At 43.6% G+C, this 12975-nt stretch overlaps 1 protein-coding gene and 1 long non-coding RNA gene across 5 annotated transcripts in view; one reads left to right on the top strand and one right to left on the bottom strand.

Annotated features, from left to right (window-relative positions):
• Positions 1 to 8421, bottom strand: part of LOC309540002 (sodium channel protein type 1 subunit alpha) — a 106003-nt gene extending 97582 nt beyond the window's left edge. For all 4 annotated transcript variants that reach the window (XM_082236557.1, XM_082236555.1, XM_082236556.1 and 1 more), the window contains exon 1: positions 8213 to 8421. The gene's annotated coding sequence lies outside the window, so the exon portion shown is untranslated. The remainder of the gene's footprint in view (positions 1 to 8212) is intronic.
• Positions 8422 to 11335: 2914 nt separating this feature from the next.
• On the top strand, positions 11336 to 12569 carry LOC309540372. The gene is made up of 3 exons (XR_014223225.1): positions 11336 to 11749; positions 12106 to 12260; positions 12406 to 12569. It is a non-coding gene; the product is annotated as an uncharacterized lncRNA (long non-coding RNA).
• Positions 12570 to 12975: the final 406 nt, after the last annotated feature.

The raw sequence follows: 12975 nt of genomic DNA on the forward strand, positions 1-12975 counted from the left end.
AAAAAAAAAGAACTTAAGAGAATTAGATTTAATACTTTATACTCTACTGTGGGCTACTGTGTTGACAGGGGAGTTAATTTCATCACTGCTGCTTTGAATTCTCCACTTTCTTTTCACATTATTTCTTACCCTGGGGCTGAATGTTTAGTAATTCAGAAAAGCCTGAGCTTGGCAGCACTGGAGACTGAAGTCTTTTGTGTGGCAGGACAAGTGCAGTATGGCAAGGAACATGACAAGCTTTGGCCCTGATAGGGAATGACTGAAGGGGAGGAAGGAAAATATGGATCACCTTCTGTGTGCATTTACTCAGTGACCTTTGTGCTGAGGCTGCAAGTTAGGAGCTTGGTACTGAGGTCATTTTGCATGAGGAAAACCAGCATCTTATGTTTGCTTGACTTGGGACACTCAGTTAATAGCACCATAGTACATAGAACTATTATTAGTAATAATCTGGCTACATGGCCCCTGCACAACTTGGGGTCAAAGTGGACTCTGCCACTGAGCAACCTGAATAGCCATTTGTGTGTATCCCTTATTATGTGGACAATGTCATTATGTCATTTAGCCAGTAGGTGGCACAGAACTCAGGGTTATCTGGGTGGAGGTGGGAGCTGCTTCTTGCTCTGTTCTTCTCAGAGAGAGAAATAAAGACAAAAAAATTATTGTATAGCTTTCTGACTGTGTCATCTAAGCCTTCCACCACACTTAATTCCTCTCATTTGTCAAAGTTCTGAACACAAACAGTAAAGCACGGTTAATTCCACTCAAGTCATAGAATCTAGAGAACTGGGAGGGACCTCAAAGGTCGTCCTATCCAACGCACAGCCAGTTCAGGAAAGCCACCACTACAACATTCTTGAAGAGTGGCTTTCTGCCTCTGCTTAAAAATCACTTAAAAAAGAGAGTCTACCACCTTCTGAAGCATTCTGTCAAGCCACCCATATTATCAGGAACCTCTTGCTAAAGTTTAATCAAAACCCAGACAGTCCTCACCAACTACACAATATTCCCCTGCTGGATCAGAACAACACCCGTCTAGTCCAGCATCCCATTTCCAATATCTGGCCTTTGACAATGTATTCCACAAGTTAACCATGCATTGTTGTAAGTGTGGGATGTGAAACACAAGAGCAGGCAAATACAACCTTCCTAGAGTGAACATGTTTACACATGGGGAGGAATGTTTGTCCAGCCAGCTGGTAAACTTCCTGTTTCCTTCTGGGCTGGGACAGACTTCCTCTGCATGTGACTTGAGGTGGGCATGGCCTCAACTGTGCAGGTAACGACAAAAGCACAGGGCAGGGGCAGCCACCTCTCTCTCTTTTGACTACATGCATCGAAGAAGGAACATCTGCTTAGCCAAAGATGCTCTCTTGGCTCCAGCCAAGAAAGGACAAAGGAACTGTTTTCTTATGAGATAGTTTCTAGGTATATGTTACTTTTCTAAGCTAAGTCTGCCTTCTGGGATCCTACTGTGAACAGAATGATGTGTGAGTAAACCTTTTTATACTTTTATACTGTGTTGTGTCTTATCTTTTATGAGGGAATAAGGGGGAAATACCAGAACAGTTATTATAGAGGCTTTAGCGAGCCTGAGCAAACGCATCCACTGCAAGTTTAAAAAGGGGGATGTTACTTTACTAAATTGTGGAACTTGTTAACACAAGTTGGAAAAGGATACAATCAAACAATATATCCTCTCCTGCATCCCTGAACATTCCCACTGTAAGTGCCTGCTCCAGAATGGGGGTGGGAATGGGGAGGATGCTCTCAGTGGATGCCCTTGCCATGGTCACCACTTCCCATTTTCTGGATATCTTCCTCTGAACCCAATCTGCCTCTGCTGCTCTGAAGGAGAGTGCAAAGAAGTGGAGGCTGCTCCTCATTGGTCCTCGTTGACCAGCTTTTGCTGGGCTAGCAGACCCACTGGAAAAATCAAACCAGGGCACATTTAACAGGTCTTGCAAGATCACAGTTATGGCATTCTGCATAAAGATGTGGGGTTTTTTGGGGGGGGGATGCTTTGGGAGGTGTGGCCTCACTCAGAAGATAAACATATTTACCAAGAGCTGGTTGACACAAGACTATTTCCCCATCTTCTAGCCCAGTATTACGAATTCTGACTGACAGCAGCTCTCCAAGGTCTCAGGCAAAAGCTTCTGTGAACTTTGTCACCACTTTGGCAGGAATTGGATCTGAATCCTTAGCTGTACAAGGTTCATATGCACCAAAAATTTAGGTGCCCTGACCATAAATATCTCAAAAACTTTTTAGTACAGTGCAAAAATGTGCTAACAAACTGCTAAGCGTAATTTACTATAGATTGACATGGGAGATTGTATATAGATTGACCAGCATGTTTTCTTCTATCAGCCAGTACCAAATCTGAGGCTGACCTTCCTTCCCCTCAGAGTGTAGAGGTAGCCCTTATTGCTGGGAAAGGGGCTTTTCAGATGAGGAATTAAAACCCAAGCAGACAGTCAAGGCCTGCCCAAAATACTGGGCAGGTCAAGCAGGCCTCATCTTCCATCAAAACTCCTGCCAAACATGCCAGCATCCCAGTATAGAGGTTGCTCCAATGCCTACCATACACACACACACACACACACACACACACACACACACACACCCTTTCTGAATCAATGAGGGGAGCTGCAAGATGCAACTTTTCCACGAGAATCAACCCAGCGTCATACATTTTGCCTACACCAAAAAGCAATTTTGTTTGTTTGTGCTGCAGTATGCAAGACAGGGAAGCCTCTTTCCATCCAGCACAACGCATGAGTAATCAGGACAGTGGACTGCCTTGGTCCCATGAGCCCAAGCAAGAGAAGGAGTCCCAGCAGGCCACTTAACAGCTGTGACAGCATGTCTGTTTGATCGCTTACTGCCACCAAACACTGCCTGATTCTGCATCGTTCTCAGGCTTCTGGGGCATTAATCCACTACGAAAATTTGTGTGCTATCATCATCTCTCTCTTTTTTTATCCTACGCTTTCTCCAATTAGCTTAGGAGGGCACTCATTCTTCCCACCCCTCGTTTATGCTCTCAAGAACCATGTGAAGTAGGTTAGCTTGAAATACAGTGACTAGTCTTGGGCTGATTGACATCACGTGCTCTTTTAAAATGTGGAAATAGGGGGTGGAGTAGGATTATTGGGTTGTTCTTGTTTTTGATATCGTGATTTTATATTGTGAACTGCCCCAAGAGCTATGGATATAGGGTGGTATACAAATTTAATAAATAATAAATAATAAGAACAGTCCAATGAGCTTTGTGGCTATATAGGAGGAGACTCTTGAGAGTCCCAGGATTGCAAGAAGATCAAACCTCTCCATTCTTAAGGAAATCAGCCCTGAGTGCTCACTGGAAGGACAGATCCTGAAGCTCAGACTCCAATACTTTGGCCACCTCATGAGAAGAGAAGACTCCCTGGAAAAGACCCTGATGATGGGAAAGATGGAGGGCACAAGGAGAAGGGGACGACAGAGGACGAGATGGTTGGACAGTGTTCTCGAAGCTACCAGCATGAGTTTGACCAAACTGCGGGAGGCAGTGGAAGGCAGATGTGCCTGGCGTGCTCTGGTCCATGGGGTCATGAAGAGTCGGACACGACTAAACAACAACAACAACAGGAACTAGAACTAAAAAAATAAATAAATCACCATCAGTCTTCCTACTCCAGGGATAGGGAACCTGTGGCCCTCAATATGTTGTTGGATTCTAATTTCCACCAGCCCCAGTCAGTATGCCCAGTGATGAGGCTTGATGGGAATTGTAGCCCAGAAACATCTGAACAGCCACCATTTTCTTATCCTTGTCTTAGCCCAACATTCTATCAACTACACAAAACTGACAGTCATGTTTATGTCTCTCCCGCACAGTATTGCACCAATGTTACAGAGGTGGGCACAAATGCTCTGGAAGTTTTGGGCTTGTGGGGAGGGAAGAGGGATGGATTCATTTACTTTGACATTTGATGTTTGCATTGATTCCTCTTGAAACAGCACCTGAACAAAGCAAGCTGTTCTCACAGGAATGCCAGGCCTCCCGATACACCACGAAGTGGGGCACAGATACAGAAGAAATAAAATAACAGTTTGTTGCTTTCTTAAATTACTCTGATCTGTGCAAAAGACTACAGGGACGAATCCAGATGCTTAGATGAACCTACAGCAACAATGTCCAGACGGATCTATAAAAACAATGGCCTGGTCACAGAAATAACTTGGGCCTGCATTTCCATTTGGTGTTGGCCTCATTCAGGCACCCAAGAAGGATGTGGAGAAGGGGAGGTTTGTAAGAGGCATGTGCACTGCCCCTGGCCCCAGTGTTTTTGCCCTGCATGCACTGCTCCAACCTTTCTGTCACACTAAAAAAATAATGTGGCTCTTCTCAGGCTTTAATCTGGGTTTTGCCAGTGAGATTTGTCAAGGCCATTGCCAGACCACAAGGCCACCAACTTTACCCATGGCACTGCCAAGCACGTGGGAGCACTGATATGCCAAAAAGGTGCATCTGTACACACATAGACATTGGTGCATCCTTACAATACACAAGGAGTTTCTTCCCAAAGCTGAAATTGGGAAGGATGATCACCTACATGGTGATCCATGTGTACATACACTGCTCTGTGCATGGAACCAGGAACAGCACTAAATTAATATTGAAATTTGCTACTGCTAGGTACTTAAAAGGGCAGAAATATCAGGTGACTCCTGAACAAAGAAGCTAGAACACTTACGCAACAGTGAGTTGTTTCCTGAACCTCTCTGAAAAAGCAGTGCTCCTTTAGGAATGCCACACATCCACTTATGAACATAACCCTGTGAGAACTCTGAAAAGAATGAAATGCTTGAAATTCTAATTGCACATAAGATCTTAGAGAGCCACAAGAGATTAAGATAGGTCCTCTTGGATCAGACCAAAGGCCCATGTTGCCCAGCATCCTGTTCTTACAGAGGCCAACCAAATTGCTGTGGGGAAACTCACAAGCTGGACATGAGGGCAACAGCATTCTCTGTGTTTGCATTCCCCAGGAACTGGTATTCAGAGGCGCACTGCCTCCAACACAGTGGCGTAGCGTGGGGGTGCAGGGGGGGCGGCCGCACCGGGCGCAACATCTGGGGGTTAGGGTTAGGGGGCACAAATCCACGGGTTAGGGGGCGCAAATTACTTGCCTTGCCCCGGGTGCTGACAACCCACGCTACGCCACTGCTCCAACAAGAAGTAGTACGGAGCCATTATGGCTAGTAGCCTTTGATAAACCACTTTGAAGTTTTATTTCTGTAAACCACCTGGAGGTTTTATTACATGGGATAAAGAATGAGTGAACAAGGAGACAGTTGAATCCTCATAAGCAAGGGTGGGGAACCTGTGGCATCCCTAGATGTTGCTGCACTCCAGCTTCCATCAGCCCCATCCAGCATGGCCAGTGGTCAGGGGAGATGGGAGTTTTACTCCATCAAATCTGTGTGGGGGGGTAATCAGGTCCTGTACCCTTGTTCAAAATGGCCTAGACTCTATGCACTTTAATTGGCTTGCGGTGGTCACCATGAGGGATGGCTTGTTAGCTTTTGGCTCTTTGGGGAACCAAGAAAGGCCTCACATCTAAAACAACATAACAGAACTTTTTTAAAAAACCCCAAAACCAAAACATAATTTCATTCATTCATTCATTCCCTGCCCATCCGGCTGGGTTTTCCCAGCCACTCTGGGCAGCTCCAAACACATTATTATTATTATTATTATTATTATTATTATTATTTAAAAAGCGATAAAACATCAAACATTAAAAACTTCCCTAAACACGGCTGCCTTCAGATGTCTTCTAAAAGTCGGATAGTTGTTTATTTCATTGACATCTCATGGGAGGGCATTTCACAGGGCGGGTGCCACCACCAAGAAGGTCCTCTACTTCTTTGAATCCTATATTTAATAAAGATCAGCTGGCTACAATTCTTTGGCTTAGCAAATTGACTTTGATGGTTGTGTTATATATTAAACTTGCTATCCCAGGCATACGCATTTAGGAGAAAGTTCCATGGGAACCAATGAAACTTATTCTATGCATGTATAGGAATTTACATCACATTGTTGTGCTGGTGTAAATGAATCAGCTTAATTGGCAAGAGGTATGAAATCTGTATCCATAACTTCCTGCTGTATATACACAAATACACACACACACAGTCCTCTCAGTTACCAATAGAGAACAAGATACTGTCTCCTTCACTGCTGAGAGTAGCAAAAAATATGAAGATGAAGAAAGGGAGGGGGAGGGGAAGTATATCCAAACCCAAGCAAAGCCTAACACTATAATCCTATGAACACACTAACCCTACTAAATCCAATGAGACATACTTCTCTGTAAACATATATAGGATTGGGCTGTAATATATGTTGAACAGGGAACTAAAATACACCAGATTAATAGCACAAGTACTTCTGTTTTATCCAAAAGCCTGTGTTGCTTACAGCCAATATAATATCTTTTAAATATAATTTTCAGAACTAGGACAAGGAAGCTACCCTTTTATACATTGCACAACAGTATTTCCCAAAGGATATAATGACAGATATCTAAGATTAGAATGGAAGTTCTTTTCCCTTAACATTTGTTATTGGTTGTATTCCTTACCCCCTCCTTTGTGTTATGACTATCACACAAGTATCTGGATATCCCAACAGAAAGTATTTTCATATATATATTTTTAAAAAAAGATAAATGGTAATCAGGCAACTTACCCCCTCCACTGATAGATGTGAAAGAATAGCAATGATGAAAATGACTTCATTGTGGATATTGAAAAGAAACAGCAATGATTTACTATTTTCATTAAAAAGTGACATAAATGATATGAACAAGTGAGATCTCACTGTTACAAGCCAGAACACCCCTTTAATATCTTCATATAGGCTAAAGAAGCCTAGTCGTTCTGCAAGATAAAGCAGTATGAACGCAGCCAATCTTTCTAGAACCCAGATGCAAGCTAGCAGAATTTAATGAGTCAGTGTGCTGACTGAAGAAATTCTCCTTTCCCCCACTCCAGGATGTGTAACCGTAGCTAGCTTAAAAATAATAATAATTAAGCAGCATACTTGAGCTTTGGTTGCACAGAAGTTTTACAGATGAGCAGTTCTTTTAAGGGACTTCTGCCCTGCTTCTTGTTATATATATGGTCTGATTGAACAGTGCTTTGTTGCTGTCCATGGTACTGAACAATGCCTCCGAGCTTCAGGGTACAGTCCAATGTATCATGCAGCCTCATTAAGTGGTAACACTCCAACAAAATGAGTCTGTTTGCTTGAAATTCTGTCCACAAGGCGACTGCATCAATATTGTGCTCTTCACTACCCAAGGCCTGCTCTGCTGCAACCCAATACTGAGATTCTCCCCCCTCAAAAACAACAACCCAAATCCATCATTGGTAATAGAATCCTATTCAGGGATCAATATTCCACCTCCCTGGACTCTTGGAATAGACTTTAGCATATTATTTGAACCCTTTTGGCTACACAAATCCTTCGACTGCAAACACCATCAAAGGTACTCTCTCTGGATATCTGCAGAGCAGTCACTGGGTACAGTCTTGTCCGCAGTACACACACCCCTGTGTGTATATTATGGGGATATAAATACACAGAGGTAGAAAATGACTGCTAGCCAAGTATCTTTTCTTGATTTTTACCATGAATTAATATTACAAAGAAAGAAACACACACACACACACACACAGGCACAAGCTCAAATGCAGACACAAAGCAGCTGCCTTATGAAAGAAGAAAGCACGTTTTTACACATTTGGAGTCCCAGGCAATGCAAAGATCCACAAACTGCAGTAAATCTGCCACGCTGAATAGCCATTCCCAACAATATTCTCCCACAACACCTCGAAGGAAATGGATTTTCTTTCATAGCTTAATCAGTCAAATCAACAGTAATTCCCCCATGGAGAGAGATGTTTGTTAAGCAAGCCCTGATGTATTATTTATTTGTTTGCAGGGTGTTTCAAAGCTGGAAAAGGACTAGCAAGAAACACACAATGCTTTTTCAAGCAAGGAAACAGACCACAAATTTCCTTTCTTAGCAATTTCTCCTCTGCGTCCTAGTGCATTGCTGATAGTCATTGGTATTGGAGGATGGGGGTGGGGTTGAGAATCCCTCAGCATAGTTACCAGTAAATCATGCATTTTTTTAAAAAAAATTACCCAAGTAGATGCAGCAAAAGGTCATAATCCAACTTCCATGCCCCCATGAAGCATTAAGCTGAAGCAGGAAACCCACTAGCTTGTTCAGGCCAGTAGACTCTCTCCTACACTTGACCTAGACTGCCTTACATAATGTGGAACCAGCGCCGTATCCTGAATGTCATCCCTGGCAGGAGTAGCAAGTGCTGGCAGCAGACGGGCTGGTTGTTTGCATGAAGATCACGGAGCTTCTCTCTCTCTCTCTCTCCCTCTTTCTCTCTCCCCACCCCCCTGAAAACTGGGCTGCTCAAAGAGAAGAGGGACGATTAGCTCAGAAAAGCTAGTGTCATTCTTCCCCTGGAACGAATGACCGGGATAGACGAGAGCCTTAGCGAGGCAAGGCAGACAGCAAAATCTGCATTTGTCCTTACAGCCAGCCTCACACATTCCCTGTCGTATTGTCTCGAGGACTGCATAGCTGCAGCTCATGTGAGCCAGAGAGAGGCAAGTGAGGGAAGGATATGATGCTTGCCTGTGTTTTCTCAGTGTGGTGAGTAGAAGGCAGAGACAGAGGAACGGAAGGTCAGAATCTTAAATGCTTTCGTTCAGTAAATCATGCTCAGTGTGCATGTCGCCGTTGTGTCACTATAAGAGTATTGGTGTGCAGATACTGTCATTCATTGACCCCATTTGGCATGTTGAGCTGAATGCATTCGATTGATTTGTATTTTGCCCATGCAAAGCATGTGTAAACCTGATTCTAAAGAGGGTTTTTTGGGGGGAATTATTCTTGTTCATGGGGATTCCTGCCTTTAATTATTTTCCGAAGATGAGCACCTGAGAATTCCCTAGATTGCAACTGTGTTTAGAATATTTTCGCACTTTCTCTGGAAGGGAGGCAAAAGGAACTAAACAGAAATAGGCACTTGGCTTGCAAGAGTTGGCAAAGACCTGTACATAATCCTGTCACTGGGTAATAGCGAGGATTGTTTGAAATATTGTATGTGATTTGAATTCCTCCTCCAATTTACTTGACAAGCGTGTAAATAAGTAGGAATACAAAAAAGAAGAAGAAGAAAAGGGGGGAAAGACCCAAGCCACCCTGTTTAACAACAGGAAATGAGGAAATGTTGTCAACATTTGTAGGTTGCTAACATGTAAAGGTGAGCCAGGTGATAATGTAATCCTGTAATAATGACCTTCCTGGAACAGACCAAAGGTCTCTCTAGTCCAACACTCTGCTTTCAGCAGTAGCTAAAGAGACACCCCCAGGAAGCTCAAGACCTTCCACTGCTGTCAGCATTTGGTAATTGTTGGTATACTGCCTCTGAATATGCAGGCTCCATTTCTAGTGAGTATAGTTGGTCATCATGAATGGATCCTTCTTCCTTACCCCTTTAAAAGCCTTGTATTCTATTCTAACCACTGTGTGAGGAAACACTTTTGGGGTGTGCCCAAAACTTATCAGTTTGGTTGTTTGATCCCGAGTTGTAGTGCTTTGAAGAAAAAAAGTGGACAGAATAATCTGCATGTGTGCACACTCTCTCCATACCAAAAATCAATTTATAAATCTGTTTTGTCCCCAGCTTAGTCATTTTTACCTAACCTAAAAAATCCTCCTCCTCCTCAGCCTTTCTTCCAATGCTCCAATAAATTGTACTTACTATTTTATGTATGTTCCACAGTCTAAAGGATATATATATATATATATATATATATATATATATATATATATATGAGTGATGAAGATTGCATGTGGTGTTCTAATGATGGGTGCACCATATGTCTGCATAATCTTAATAAATGCAAGTTGCTGTTATATTTCCAGTCCTTTCCCTAATATTTCTAACACTCAGGGCTTGGCATTCTCATTTACCTTTTGACCTGACATCATGACCCCCATTTCTGCTTCCTAGGTAGCTGCAATCAATGTAGGTATCATTTGCCCTTAAGGCATAACCCATACCTATCATGCTGCCTCTGTTTCCTTCAACCTCCTCCTGAAAACTGACTTATCCCATGAAGCCCTTGACAGAATCTCTCAACCCCGCCCCCCTTTTGTGTCATACCTGAGATCTAAGCTCATTGAGGGCAGGAGCTTGTCTTTTTGTTTGTCACTCTGTAAAGTGCCATGCACACTGATGGCACTATATAAACAAGCAAATAAACAATGTGGCAAGTATTAGGAGCATTGTAACTAGCTTCCTGTTATTCCAATACACTTTTATTGCATCTCGTCTGTCGTGCTGTTGCACATTCACCTAGTTTGGAGATCTCCTTTCAAAGCTCTCTGGTGTCTTCTTGTTGGCATCTATCTGTCTCAGGAGACAATGGAGTGTGCATCTGGAGGGGAAGTCAAAACCGATGTGTTAGCAGCAATGAAATGACCTCCCCAGGGTGCAAGCCTGGGCAGTATGTATGAAGGTCCTGATAGGGATGTATTTGGGTGTCTGCTGTGGACAAGAACCATCCCTACTTTCATCCCTCAGGATTTGCCACAGCCCAGTCAGAAAGCCAGTTTCCAACAGTATATGCTTGTATGTTCAATCCTCCTCTTTGGAAGAACTAATGTCATTTGGTTGCAATTTCCCCACAATAAAACTTATGTTTTTACTTCATTAACATGCCAGTGGATTAAAAACTTCTCTGCCTCAGCATGATCAAATGCCCTGTAGGTCACAAACTATTGGCAAGTAGATACATCTTGGCTTCTGGTAAGAGAAACTGCAGCATCGCTAAGGACTTAGGAAAGTTGCCTCTTTGGTGCTGCTGTTTAACCACCCTGGCATCCAGGCACATCCAAGGGGTGGGATAGCCAGGTACACTTGCCCCAGGCCTTGGAGGGCTAAGTTGGCCAGGGAATCCTGCCAGGAGCCTCTCAGCCGATTGGGGAATTAATGGGCTATCCCAGGGTCTCAGACAAGCTCTGCACAGGCCTGCTGGCATCTGTCTAATAATGAAGGCAACACACACCTGCATGCATGCACACCTGTTTACTTTGCACAGCAACAGTTATAAAAACATGAGGTTGGAGCTTGAGAGTGATGCATTCCTGCCAGATTCATAACCTTTGCAGAGCATCATCCCTGAGATCATAACCTTTGCAGAGCATCATCCCTAAGATAGCAGGACCACTGGTCAGGGATGATGGGAATTGTAGTCCAAAAACAGCTGGAGGCCCAAGTTTGGGAAACACTGGTTTAGAGTTTGGTCTGGCTCCTCATGGAGCATATACTCACGCCTTCAAAGGAGGTGTCAAAAGTGAATGATCAGGAAGAGAGCATTGTACATATAAATATGTGCTGCATGGGGACACAGCACACTGCCCTTGTGTCGTGAGAGCTTAGTGCAAATCGGTGAGAATTTTGGTGTAAGGAAGGGCTTTGCACAAGCAAACAGTCAATGTTAGCTATGAAAGAGGAAGGATGGATAATTAACTTTCACCTGGTCTGAGAACCTTTACAGGTACTTTGCTGCAGGACTGGAGACACAAACCCTCAACAAGAAGCCCAGCTTTGATCCCACAACTGGGCTACAAGAACAAGCTGCGCCACACAGGTAAGCAAAGAAGTCACCCAGTTACGGTTAGGACTCATACTTCAAAGGGCAAAGTGTGAGCATCAGCCATCTCTTCCATCTGCTCTCCAAGGAGAGATATGGTTGTGTAGAACATCCACTCTCATGATCACAAAGTGTCTTCTCCCTCCAGGCCCATGCAATTAGAAGCAACTGGCTTAGCAGCCTTCACACAGAGGATAGGCAAAAAGTATGTCCCGTGCCACAAAGCCACAAATCTCCTAATGCAAGTAAGTCCACTCCTGCCATCCATGCACAGGTCTTTGGATCATTTGGTGATGACTATTAGCTACTACTGGCACAATGCTCACGATTATTATTCTTTTTTAATATTTCAGGTAAGAGCAAGGGCACACAGCATGGAATTGGACAAACTGCAGTCAGCATTGAGTGCAGTTTTTCCCAGTGGAGAGATGAAGGTTACTGCCATGACTACACAGTCTCCCCCAACAGGTGGATCTCCAAATGTAGACCTCAGGAGAACTGCCAGTGGGTAAGTAGGGAGCCAAGCTGTGATGTGACAGCCCTTTCTCAAGCCCTGACTCAGCAACGAATGAGCACCTAGTCATCAGAATTATCCATGGCAGCTGCTTCCCATTCTTCCTTCCCACCTCCATCTTTTTCATGTCTCCACACAGGCAACCACTGAAACTGTGCAGAGGAAAGGATGCTTCTCACACCCAGTGCCATGCAGAATGCAAATGAGGCCTCCAGCAGCAGCAGCAACATTAGATCAACATGACCAGTGAGGAGAATAAACACAGCTGTTTCTTTTGTGATTTATTTGGTCCTAGCAGGGTTTCTGCACCTATCCAGAGTTTTTTAAATTAATTCATTAATTAATTTACACCACCTTTTTCTCCAAAGAGGAAGGGGGGGGGGAGAGAAAATTTCAAATGTACACGGAATGAGGTTTGTTTGGTTCAATATGTTTTGAAGTACATTTCCTTTTCAGGGCACGTCCAGCATACAGATGTTCTTCAGTGTCCTTATCTGGCTATAGAGCACACTGAAGAGCACTGGCCTTTTTAAGATGCCCCTGAAGAAGAGTACTTCTTCCAGACATGTTGGGAGTCAAATCAATATTGTTTCAGGCACCTTCAAGGTTTTATCTCCTGCTCCCCACCAACACATTTTTCATTGGGAAGTTCTGTGTCTTTTGTCTCATCTCTCTGCATTTGGACACCTCTTAAGATGTAGTAACCAAA

Source organism: Podarcis vaucheri (genome assembly GCF_965113315.1).
Source record: "Podarcis vaucheri genome assembly, chromosome: 1".
Taxonomy (NCBI): Eukaryota; Metazoa; Chordata; class Lepidosauria; order Squamata; family Lacertidae; genus Podarcis; species Podarcis vaucheri.